Genomic DNA, 9,536 nt, shown 5'->3' with positions numbered 1-9,536 from the left:
ACCTCTAACCCGTCTTCACTGGAGGGGGATCAGGGGTCAAAACAGATATGTTGGCCTGCTTGTCGACAAACAGAACAGCTCATGTTGTTAGGTACACAGGTTCCTTGGGCCTCCCCTTGGCAGGAGAAGTGAGGGTGGTAAAGCAAGGTCCAAGGGACCCCCTGACCTGGTCTAGTCATGCGGATGCATGGAGTACATGAGAGGTCTATTTTACCCTCCAGTGTGCTACAGCTCAGTAGGATATAAATCACTACTACACAAAGCATTTGATCCCACTTAATAATTCCATTACCTTTGGGTAGATTATAGCCAACACGACCCCTTGTGTTTGGCCTATAGAAAACATCAAGGCCGGTGGTGCAACCCGTCCCTACAAGGCAGGGTGTCATCGTAACCCTGACTCTCAGAGGTCCCTCGTCGAACTCCTCAAGCTTCCGCCATGTGCAGACCAGTCAGGCCTGGAGCACCTGGAGCAGGGCTGGAGATCTCAGACGGGACTCGGTGGTCTCCGTAGGAAGACCCGACGCGGCTGGTGCGGATGAGCTTTCGCCGTCCAGGTCCCTCGCCTCCTAGAGGGGCTGCTCTCTTCCCCCGGGTGTGGTGGGTCCACGGGGTGACTCCTGTAACTTTAACAGCAGCAGGGGTGGCCAAGACGACCGTGTGAGGGCCCGTCCGAAGTGGCTGGAGTGGTTCCTTCCTCCAGTCTTTTACCCACACCTCATCTCCTGGCTGATAGGGATGAACCGAGTTGCCCAAGGGAATGGGAGTCCTTTCTAAGGTTTCTCGAGTGACACGGCAGAAGACCTTTCCCAGGGCCTGGAGGTGTCGAGACATCTCCAGGTCTGCGAGTTGTTGGGGGTCTGCCTTGAGCGTCCCTATCCCTGGAGGAGATCTCCCGTATAAGATCTCAAAGGGAGAATAGCCTGAGGACCTCGTGGTGCATCGGGCTCGGAGCCAGGCTAGGGGTGGCATGTCGACCCAAGGTAATTGGGCCTCCTGACAGAGCTTCACTAACGTAGTCGTGAGGGTCCGATTCACGCGCTCCGCTTTCCCTGAGCTTTGTGACCTGTTTCTCCAGGGTGGACCTCTGGTGCTGGGGTGCATGCTGGCTGCAGGCCGGGCTGCTCCCGGGCACCCCGTGCAAGGCCATGTGGCAGTCAGTGCACACGTGAGGGGAGCGGTCGTTGTCACAGACGAGGTGGGCCCGAAACGTGGAGCACTTCCCACAAACCGCATGCCCGCAGGCCTCGCAGTGGTGCCTGCGGGTGCTGATGGAAGTGGAGGGCTCCTGGCAGCACATGCATTTGGTGACTTCCTTTTCTCGGAGGGGCCTAGGTGCCTGCTTCCCAAGGTCCACGTTCGGAGAGTTGGGGGTGTGTCTTCATCTTTCCTATTTGTGGAGTTCAACGGTGTGAAGGTCTCTAGCGTCTGTTCACGCATCAGGAGGATAGAGTTGGTGGCCTGGACCCAGTCTTTCTTCTCCTCAGTCCTGGCCTGGAGCTCCAGGGAGCGCTGCTTTCCTGACACCAGGAAGGTCCGAGGCAGATTGAGGTTGGAGCTTTCCTTTAGCTCCATGCCATCTACATCGATGTGTGCCCACACGCTAAACTCCTGGCCAAAGAGCCGCAGCCTGGGCACACAGTGAAGGAGACGGTCGTTGAGTAGTATGAAGTATCGGTCTTGAGTGGTCCCGCTCTTTGCTGACAGCTTAAGGATGTGGCCTTCTTTTATGAGCTCTTTGGTGGGGCTGACCATGTCAGGTTGTCACAGGCTTCCTCCTTCTGTACCTCACTTTAAACTGGGTGGAGCGCTCTGTCCAGGTGTTGACCAGTTCCACGGCCCCATCAAAGTTTTTTACACGCTCGCCATACATGTTGAGGAAGGGTGCCAGCTTCTGCAGGATGTCTCCGGTGCGTGGGTGAGGGTCCCATTCCTCCCTGCGCTTCTCCAGCTCAGGGAGCAGGAACTGCTGAGGGAAGCAGTATATGGAGCAGGTGTTAGAGAAGATGCCATGGACGGCGTCCGCTGGGAAGGCACTGCGGTTCCGAACTTCTTCCAGCAGCCGGGCACAGAACTCCTGATCCGGGAGGTGGAGCCTGGGAACGTAGGCCTTCTCGGTTTGCAGGAGCTCATTGGCAACGTGGATCACCTTCTGCTGCACAGTCTATTCCACAGACTCCTGTCTCTCCATCGGGGGCACTGAGATTTCTCCGTCCTTCTCCTCCTCCTCCTCGTCATCCTCCTCCTCCAGGTCACTGTCAGCCTCCTGGGAGCTGGGCCGGTGGGGGTCGGCCAAACCAACAGGGACACTGGCCAGGGCAGGGGGCCCGGGGCAGAGGCTGTGGCTGCGGGGAGGCTCCCATCATCACGGACGAAGCGGGTCTCCTCGCTGTCGGATGGTGAGCTGATGCTGTCGATGCCGCTGTCCCGACTGGGCACCTTCTCGCTGTCCCAGGGCCCGGGAGCCAGCAGGAACAAGCGGCGGGAGGCCTCGGCCTCGGGGAGCCGGGGCACTGGCGGCTGCAGGGGTGGCTGTGGCAACGCGACTGGCTCTGTGGGACCTGGGCTGGGGCCAGGGGCTGGCCTACCCAAGGTGACAATCATAGGCTCTCTTTCTCAATCAGCAAGGATACTGCTGCAGAACTGGGGCTGGCCTCTGCCCTGGAGGCCAGGCCCTTGGCTGCTCGGGGTCTGCAGGCAGTGGGAGTGATGGCAGGGGTGGAATGGCTCAGGTGATGGGGGCATCCGGGGCCTCTGCCAGTAGCTGGGCTTCGGAGGGCCTTGTAGCTTTGGGCCCGGTGCCCGCTTCAGTGGTGAAGGGCAGTGGCTGTGGGTTTCAGTGAGAGGGCCGGGGTCTGAGCAAAGTCTCTGGGGACCTTCTGGATGAGGCTCGAGGCTCTGGCCAGGATCAAGGGACAAACTTTTAACCAGGATCCAGTTTCTCTGGTGCAGCCCAGGCCGGGGTTGCGAGCCCTCCAGGTAGTAGGAGAAACGCAGGGCCCAGTGATACTGTGGACTGGGGCCTCAGGGCAAGACCCGGGGGCCTGGAGCAGCTCCCAGGCTGGCCTCCGAGGATCTGGCAAACTGGGGCTCCAAGGGGCTGCTGAGGGCTGAGCCTGATCCCCTGGGCACTGGCAGGCCGGGCTCCGAGGCTCCAGGGTCCGAGTCGGCATAGGCCGGTGGCGCGGCGCCGGGGGAGCTGGCAGTTGGGTGTTCAGGCTCAGAAGGCCTGGTGCCCCCGGGGCTTGGTGGCCATGCATGAGCTCGGCTCCAGCTCCTGGGGCGGAGGAGGCCTGGTGCCCAGCAGAGCAGCGGCCTCATTCTCAGCAGCGGGGCTGCGGGCTCAGCCCCACTGCAGAGACTCAAGCGCCTGACTCAGGCCGGGCCAGCAGCCGTGGCAGTGGCGGCTGTACGAGCAGCAGCCACGGTTACCAGCACTGCCGTGCCAGGCATCGCAGGCCTGGGCCCTGCACAGGGAGTGGGCTCAGCAGGGCCGGGGCCACTGGGGAGTGCGGTCTATGCGGCAGCTGCCAGGTGAGAGTCGGGTGGTTGCACTCAGCGTGGGCTCTCTTGTGAGTGGCGAGCCACTTCCGTGGCCCTGGGGCGAGCAGTCGGTCTATTCCAAGTGCGGGGTCTCTTCTTTCTCCCCAAATGGGAGTAGATCTGGGCTCTCCTGGCTGGTCAGAAAAGGTTCTTCCCCCTGCCACAGCAGAGGCGGGGGAGCGGAGGGGAGGAGAGAGGGAAGGGGAGGGAGGTACAGATCTGTCTGGCAAAAGGGGCAAGCCTTTCGGGGAAAACCTGATTTCTCAATAAGTCGGCTCAAAGAGTCAGCTGACGGAAGGGGAGAGTGAGCCTTAAAATTTTAAGAAAATAATCTTGGCGGAGGGCCCTAGGGCTAAAGGGCCGTTTGGACATACACAATTTCTAAATCAAATCAGTAACCGATTGTCTCCACCCCACCCCGTCTATCCCACCTGTGTCGGTGTCACAAAAACAAACAGGAGTGGGTTCCCCCTCAAAAGAGGAGACCGTTCAGGTGCCCACCTGGCCGCGTCCCCATGGGGAACTTAGGTGCCTCTTAGCTCTGGCGGGCCAGTGTAAACTCCTGGCCTGGATCTGACTTGCAGAGAGGGACTGGGTCCCCCAGAGACAGACACCACCCTGAGCCATATGAGGTCACCACGGAACCGCAGGTTAGGGCCCACTCGGACTCCGTAGCCACAAAGGCTGTGGAGCCACACAATCGCCCTGGAACAAGGACAAACCAGGGCGCTCACTCACACACACATTCACACCAGAGTTTATCACAGCACCTCCCCCCTCTGGGAAGGTCCCTAACTGGTGGTCTTCTTGCTGAAGACCGTAGGAGGTGATCAAGCTCCTCTTCCGTCTGGAGACGGGACCTGACTGGGTTCAGTGCCCCAGGGCCTTACCTGGTCCTGTGGCCATTCCTGGTGAGTTGGTCTGTCCCTCCAATAAGTCCAGTTGGGGCCCGGCCATCCAGGGAGTCGCCGCACCAATCCGAAAGAGAACCCGGGATACTGTCAGGTGGCATGCCTCCTTGTTCACCTTGGAGCTCCTTTGCTCCAACTTGGCCGAGCCACCGGTCCAGAAGCTCAAGGGGCCGGCATGGTTGGGATCTCACTGGGGCCTCCAGAAATGTTGCAGAAATCAGTCCGTTGAGAAACCAAGCACCACACATGGAGGGTTGGATAACTCAGGTTTATTAAGCCAGCGGCCCCAGACAAGGTAACGCTCCAAAGTTCTGGGCCCGAGCTCAGGGTGAGCTTTACTTCTAGAGGGGTCAGTGCACATGTTTACAATTAGCATGGGTAGATTGGTTACTTGGTGCATAGAGCACAGAAGTTTCCAAACAGAAACTTACAAGAGCAGGTGCAGAACATTCCCTTTTTAGCAAAATATCTTATGGTTAGAAACTTATCAAGATGGTGGAGTAGGTGGATGTGTGCTCACTCCCTCTTGCAAGAGCACCGGAATTACAACTACCTGCTGAACAATCATCGACAGAAAGACACTGGAACTCACCAAAAAAGACACCCCACATCCAGAGACAAAGGAGAAGCCGCAGTGAGACAGTAGGAGGGGCGCAATCGTGTTAAAATCAAATCCCATAAATGCTGGGTGGGTGACTCACAAGCTGGAGAACAGTTATACTGCAGAAGTCCACCCACTAAAGTGAGGGTTCTGAGCCCCAATGTCAGGCTTCCCAACCTGGGAGTCCAGCAACGGGAGGAGGAATCCCCAGAGAATCAGACTCTGAAAGCCAGCGGGATTTGATTGCAGGACCTCCACAGGACTGGGGGAAACAGAGACTCCACTCTTGGAGGGCACATGAAAAAGTGTGCTCACCAGGACCCGGGGGAAGGAGCAGTGACCCCATAGGAGACTGAAACAGACCTACCTGCTGGTGTTGGAGGGTTGCCTGCGGAGGTGGGGGGCAGCTGTGGCTCACCGAGGAGACGGGGGCACTGGCAGCAGGGGTTCTGGGAAGTGCTCATTGGCGTGAGCCCTTCCAGAGTCCGCGATTAGTCCCACCGAAGAGCCTGTAGGCTCCAGTGCTGGGTGGCCTCAGGCCAAACAACCAACAGGGTGTGAACACAGCCCCACCCATTGGCAGACAAGCAGATTAAAGTTTTACTGAGCTCCGCCCACCCAGCCCTACCCACCATTGGTCCCTCCCATCAGGAAGCACCCAGGAGCCTCCTAGACAGCTTCCTCCACAAGAGGGCAGACAGCAGGATCAAGCAGTATCAGCAGTATTTCGTCTTGTGGAACTGAAAACCACAGCCACAGAAAGATAGAGAAAATGAAAAAGCAGAGGACTTTGTACCAGATGAAGGGACAGGGTAAAACCCCAGAAAGACAACTAAATGAAGAGGACATAGGCACCCATCTCTCCCATGACCGAGGCGTCAGCGCCTCCGACCTCCATCACGTTGCTTGCTCGGAGCTGCCACAGGTTCCTGCCTTGGGGCCTTTGCACAGCCGGTGCCTCCACAGCCTGCTCTCTCCCCTCACTCAGGCCCCAGGGCAAGGCTGCCTCCTCCCAGGGCCCCCGCCCACTGTCTGTCTTAGATAGCACCCACAAGCCCCTTCCCTGCTTCATCTCTGCTTGTAGCGGGTTGAACGGTGTCCTCCAAAATTCCATGTCCACCCAGAACCTGTGAACGTGACCTTGTTTAGAAACAGAGTTTTTGCAAATGTAATTAGTTAAGGATCAAATCGAGATCGTATTGGAGTCAGGTGGGCCCTGAAACCGACTCACGCTCACCGGTGTCCTTACAAGAGGAGAGACACAGACAGACGCCCAGGAAAGACGGCCGAGGAGGGATGCGGCCACGAGGCCAGTACACCTGAGCTACCAGGAGCTGGAAGAGGCGGGAAGGACCCTCCCCCAGAGCCTCTGGAGGGAGGGGGCCCTGCCCACACCTCGACTCTGGATGTGGGACTCCTGGAATTATGAGAAAATTCGTTTCTGTTGCTGTGAGCCACGCGGTTTGCGGTAACACATTCCGACCGCCCCTCTGGTGATGCACCCCCGAGCTCACTCGTAATCCGCCCCCACCACCCCCAGGATATCAGGACACAAGACCAGGGCCCTTGTCCATCGGGCTGTGGCTGTGTTCTCTGCATGTTTTTCATCTTTATTAGGGTTTGACTGACAGGTAATCATTGTATATATTTAAGGCATGTGATGGTGGTGTTTTTGTTTGGTGGCTTTTTGGGGGTTTTTGGCCATGCCACGTGGCTTGTGGAATCTTAGTTCCCCAGCCAGGGATGGAACCCGGGCCCCCAGCAGTGACAACGCGGAGTCCTAAGCACTGGGCTGCCAGGGAATTCCCTGTAATGGTGTCTTGATATACACATGCATTGTGCAATGCTGCCCATCAAGCCAGTTAATACCTGTCACCTCACACAGCCACCTTTCTCGTGTGGTGAGGACATTGAAGACCTACTCTCAGCAGCTTTCAAGCGTATGATACAGTACCGTTAACTGCAGCCGTCACGCTGTATGTCAGACCCCAGAACTTACTCATTTTATAACTGGAAAGTTGTACCCTTTCCCCCACCCCCAGCCCCTGGCAACCCCCTTTCTGCTGTTTCTATGAGTTTGATTTTTTAGATGCCACATGTAAGTGAGATTGTGCAGTAACCGACCTTCAGTGTCCGGTTCACGTCACTTCGCATAGTGTCCTCCGTGTACATCCAGGCATGGTGACGGCATATGGCAGAATGTCCTTCTTTTTTGTGGCTGCACCATATTCCATTCATACATCTATACCATACATACGTCTTATATATATAAGATAGATAGATATGTAATGGATTAAAGAAATGCATTCACCTATCGATGGACACTTAGGTGTTTTCCATGTCTTGCCTGTGGTAATACTGCAGTGAACTTGGGTGGAGGTGAAGGTGTATCTTCAAGGTCCTGTTTTCATTTCCATTGACTATATATACATAGAAGTGGAATTACTGCATCATATGGTAGTCCTATTATTAATTTTTTGCGGACCCTCCATACCGTTTTCTCTTGTACCAATTTACATTCCGCCAACAGTGCACAAGGGTCCCCTTTTCCCTGCGTCCTTACCACACTACCAACACTTATATTTTCTCTTTTGGAGCACAGCCACCCTAACAGGTATGAGGGGACATCTCGCTGTGGTTTTCATGTACGTTTCTCTGACGGTCAGTGACGTGGAACACCTTCTCGTATGCCTGTTGGTCATTTGTATGTCTTTTTTGTAAAAATGTGTTTTCAGGTCCTTTGCCCACTTTTTTTTTTCTTTTTTTTTTGGCTGTGCCACATGGCTTGCAGGACCTTAGTTCCCTGACCAGGGATTGAACCAGTGTCCCCGTTGTTGGAAGCGCAGAGTCTTACTCACTGGACTGCCAGGGAAGTCCCTGCCCGTTTTTAAATCAGGTTATTTGGTTTTTTGCTATTAAGTTATGTAAGTTCCTTGTATATTTTGGATATTAACCTCTTTTCAGATACAGGGTTTGTAAATACTTTGTCCCCTTCTGTAGGTTGTCTTTTCATCTTATTGTTTCCTTTGCTGTGCAGAAGCTTTTCAGTTTGATGCAGTCCCACTTGTTTATTTTTGCTTTTGTTGCCTGTGCTTTTGATGTCATATCCAAAAAGTCATTGCCAAGACCAATATCAAGGAGCTTTTCCCCTGTGTTCTCTTCTAGGACTCTATGGTTTCATGACTTACATCCAAGTCTTTCATTTTAAGGTGATTTTAGTGAGATACGTGTCCAATTTCATTCTTTTACATGTGGCTGTCTGGTTTTCTCAACACCATTTATCAAAGAAACTATCCTTTCTCCATTGGTTGAGGATTAGTTGACCATATATGCCTGGGTTTGTTTCTGGGCTCTCTGTTCTGTTCTGAACAGATACATGTGTCTGTTTGTATGCCAGCACCATACTGTTTGATTACTAAAGTTTTGTGATATAGTTTGAATCAGAAAGTGTATGCCTCCAGATTTCTTCTTCTTTCTCAAGGCTGCTTTGGATTTGGGGTCTTTTGTGGCTCCATAGGAATTTCAGGATTGTTTTTTTATTTATGTGAAAAATGCCATTGGAATTTTGATAGGGATTGCATTGAATCTGTAGATTGCTTTGGGTAGTGTAGACATTTCAACCATATTAATTCTTCCAATCCATGTACACACGATATCTTTCCAATTAGTTGTGTCTTCAATTTCTTTCATCAGCGTTTTATAGTTTTCAATGTGGTTAAATTTACTCCTAAACATCCCATTCTTTTTGACGTTATTGTAAATGAGATGGCTTTCATAGGCTCTTTTTCAGATAACTTGTTGTTAGTGTATAGAGACACAACTTATATTTGTATGCTAGCTTTGTATCCTGCAACTTTACAGAATTCATTAGTTCTAACAGTGTTTTGGTTGAGTCTTTAGGATTTTCTATGTATAAGATCACGTTGCATATATACAGAGACAAGTTTGCCTCTTCGTTTCCAATTTTTATGACTTTTATTTCTTCCTCTTTCCTAATTATCCTAAGACTTCCAGTGCTGTGTTGAATAGAAGCAGTGAGAGTGGACACCTGTGTCTTGTTCTTGATGTTGGAGGGAAAGCTTTCAGCTTTTTATCATTGAGTATGATTTTAGCTGTGGGCTTGTCATACATGGGGTTTATTATATAGAGGTACAATCCTTCTATACATAATTGAGTATTTTTATCGTGAAAGGATGTTGAATTTTGTCAGATGCTTTTTCTGCACCTATGAGGACGATCATATAATTTTTATCCTTCATTCTGTGAACGTGGTATATGGCATTTATTTATTTGGGTGTCTTGAGCCATCCTTGCATCCCAGGGATGAATTCCACTTGATCATGGTGTATAATCCTTTTAATGTGCTGTGGAATGTGGTTTGCTAGTACAGTTGGCTCTTCCTATACGTGGGTTTTGCATTAGTGGATTCAACTAACCAAGGATGGAAATTTCGGTCTGCAGTTGGTTGAATTCGAGGACGC

The 9,536-nt window shown here is 53.0% G+C and overlaps 1 pseudogene; it reads right to left on the bottom strand.

Annotated features, from left to right (window-relative positions):
* Nucleotides 1-426: 426 nt before the first annotated feature.
* On the bottom strand, nucleotides 427-3,260 carry LOC130838964 (FYVE, RhoGEF and PH domain-containing protein 1-like; annotated as a pseudogene).
* Between the last annotated feature and the right edge of the window lie 6,276 nt (nucleotides 3,261-9,536).

The sequence above is a fragment of the Hippopotamus amphibius genome, chromosome 16, assembly GCF_030028045.1.
Source record: "Hippopotamus amphibius kiboko isolate mHipAmp2 chromosome 16, mHipAmp2.hap2, whole genome shotgun sequence".
Taxonomy (NCBI): Eukaryota; Metazoa; Chordata; class Mammalia; order Artiodactyla; family Hippopotamidae; genus Hippopotamus; species Hippopotamus amphibius.
This window is presented reverse-complemented; position numbering and strand designations above follow the sequence as displayed.